Here is a 3,355-nt window from a genome sequence, read left to right as displayed (position 1 = left end):
GAATTCATTTTCCTGCAACTGTAAGAATTTTATTTTCTTAATGACTGTCAACCAGTGGCTGCTCCGTTCCTAGAGACTGCCCACATTTCTTGGATAGGATCCTATCCATCTTCAAGTCAGCAATGGAAAACATCTTGTGAGTTAAATCTCCTGCTAGAAATTTCTGAAATCCTCTCTTTCTGACCTCTAGACACAGATTTAAAGGTTTGAGTTATTGCCTCTCTGCCTTTTGGCTAAGATCAAGTGTAGTATCTGTTCTTATCAGTTTAAAGGTTTGTGTTATTAGATCAGGCTCAAGAGGGTAATCTCTCTATGTTAAGGTCAACCGATTTGGGGTCTTAATTACATCTGCAGAATTCCTTCCCAGCAGTACTTAGTTTAGTGTTTGAATATTTGGGGAAAAGTGTGTGTACAAGTATCTGGGAATCTCAGGGTCCATCTCAGAATTCTGTCTACCATATGATGCCTTGTAGAAAATGTTCGCTGACCTGGCTCTAGATCCACCTGACTCATCTAATCCTTCCTCTCATCATGACCTCCTTTCTCCTTGGGCCCAGCCACACTGGTCTTTATTGACCTCTCATGCTCACCAGGCTCTCTTCTGCCGTGATCCATTTTGCACGCCATTTTCAGTGTTTAGAGTACTTCTCTCTCTGATCTATAATTGGTTAACTCCTTCTCTTTCTTCACATGTTAGCTCATGGTCTCTTTCCATAGAGAGCATACTTCAGAGCTCTGACCAGGTCCTCTCCACATCAACAAGATCCATCCATAACTCCATCCTTCTTTACTTTTAGCAATTTTCACAGCTGCCATTTTGTATTTGTCTTATGATTATTCAATAGGGTGACCAAATGCCCCAGTTTACCTGGAACTGAAAGAGTTCCAGGAATGTGAACTTTCAATTTAAAACTGGATCAGTCTCAGGCAAACAGGAAAAGTGGGTCATCCTATTATTTGATTAGTATTAAGATATATCTTATGGTCTATTTTCTAAGATTTGTGAGTTCAGATACCATATTTTGGGGGGCTTATTAATTACCTATATTTTTTGCTTATAGCTGGTGCTCAGTAAATAAAAAGCTGTCTTTAATTAAATCCTTCTTAAAAAAATTCACAGAACAGAGGTACCTTGTGACTTTCTACATGGAGTATTTGGTGCTGGTTTTCTCATATTTACTTGACAAATAAGGTTTACCTGCCACTCCCACTCTCCACACCAAAGTACTCCTGTGAACATCTGAAACAATGTTCAATGAAACATGAAGCCTAAAGCCTAAAGAAAGGTCAATTAAATATTTGAAGCCAAGTGTTTGAAACTCAAGGAGGGTGATATTGTTGATGTGTCTTTCTGATTTTGTTCAAATAGTTTGTTCCATTACTACAGCCACACAAGTATAAATACAATTTTTATTTCTTAGAAGAAAAACCACCTGTTACTCATAGACAGAAGAGTTGCATACACATTTAGCCAAACAATGTACAGAAAGGCCAATAAGCACAGGAGAAGGTGCGCAAAATCAATAGTAATTAGAGAACTGCAAATTAAAGCCAGCGCATTTCTCATAGTATAGTTAAACCTAAGGGCCCGAATTGCAAAGCATTACAGAGAAGTAGTTGCCCACAATGAGGAGTGGTAGTGAGGACTGAGTGCAAAGAAACAATAAGGAAGTTTCTGGAATGATTAAAATGCTCCAAATCTTGATTGTGGTATTTATTTCAGGGCATTCACATTTGTCAAAATCCATGCAACTGTGCACTTAAATTGGGGAATTTTGCTGTATGGAAATTATAGTTAAAGTTTATGGCTCATAATCTCCTCAATTTCCCTCTAAAACTTCTATTTGAAAAATACATTTTCTTTTCCAAATAATTCATTAAATGTGTACTATACATACACACACACGCAGGCCTACAGACACAGGGAGCTGGGAGAAGACAGGTTGATAAGACTGGTAGGTGATGAGCCAGTGTCAGATCCAGAGGACTCCAAATCCATATGCAAGGTAAGTTATAGGGGATAAACAAACAATACTAAACAAAAAAATGTCATCGGTACAGAAGAGAATTGAGCAGACACCCAACCAGTAAAAGGAGAACTCTGTGTGTGTATGTGTGTGTGCAGGCGTGCTCGCATATGTGTGTGTGAAAGAGAGTGAGTGGCAGAGTACGATGCCACAGTACAAAGATTTTATACTTGTGACCCTTCAATCAAACATTCCCTATTTGAATGAACTTGCAGGGATTTTCTTGCTTAGAAACAAACAGACTTGATTAAAATGTAATGAGATGGAGAAGGAGATTCCAGATACTGAATTTTAAAGTGATGACAAAAATCATATGTGTGAATATGCATATGTGCATAAGAGTGGGATATCTTAAGAAACTGGACATAATTTGGTATGGTTTAAGTGTTCATTAAGCCATAACTTTGATTGAATTTCTAGCATGTATCAGGGCTATTCTGAGTGCATTTTTATATTCTATACAATTAACCCTCGCAATAATTTTTAGATGAAGATATTGGTACTTCTAGTGGGTTATATGAAGCTCCCGTCTTTCCATCCTATGTTAAGCACTAGTATTGGAATAAGACACAATAGAGCTAAGGATAGACACAAAAATGTCAGTTTAGCAAACAATAAATTAATTGCATAATATGTGAAAGCTTTTACTAACCCTCTATAAAACTTCTCGCCCTCTCAAGTTTATCCTTTGAGACGGCCCACTAAAGAGAAATTTGGGGTCTATAAAGCAAATCAGTGTCCTAAGATATGCGTCTTGTACTGCAGAAAGGCAAGCGAAAGAAAAGTGTTCATAATTCCAGCATCTTAGATTAGCATAGCAAAACCAACATGGTGCACCGAGGATGTCACCTACAATGGGATCAGTCAACCTGCCTCTCTACTTACCTTTTACATAACTAAGTACTCTAATTTCCCCATTTTTCAGATGGGCAATCTTTGTATTGATGCAGATAAAATCTGGAGAGTTATATAGCATATCCAAGGTCACACAATTTGTAAGGGGTGTCTTTGAACACTGGCTCATTTATCTCAGGGTTGTACACATAACAGTTACGCTATTATACTTCTTGCTATATTTTACTTGGAGGTTTCAGTCTCAAAAGATAGGGTCTGGTTATAAAGACCTGCAATGCTAAGGAATTAAGTTTGCATACTGAAATTAATGGAAAGCAATAAATATTTTTTATAAAGCAAATGACACTTTAGTTTTCCAGAAAGAAAAAAAATCATAATAATGTTGTACATCCAAATCCAAACTGCTCTCAATTCTGTACATTTTCAGTGTCTCACTCCTCCTGTGGTTATTCATTATACATTCTTTCTCCCTT

The 3,355-nt window shown here is 37.3% G+C and overlaps 1 pseudogene; it reads left to right on the top strand.

Annotated features, from left to right (window-relative positions):
• Positions 1 to 213: 213 nt before the first annotated feature.
• LOC124251599 (uncharacterized) lies at positions 214 to 310 on the top strand (annotated as a pseudogene).
• Positions 311 to 3,355: the final 3,045 nt, after the last annotated feature.

The sequence above is a fragment of the Equus quagga genome, chromosome 13, assembly GCF_021613505.1.
Source record: "Equus quagga isolate Etosha38 chromosome 13, UCLA_HA_Equagga_1.0, whole genome shotgun sequence".
In the NCBI taxonomy this organism is placed as follows: domain Eukaryota; kingdom Metazoa; phylum Chordata; class Mammalia; order Perissodactyla; family Equidae; genus Equus; species Equus quagga.
Note: the sequence above shows the minus strand (reverse complement) of the source record. Positions and strands in the feature narration are given on the sequence as shown.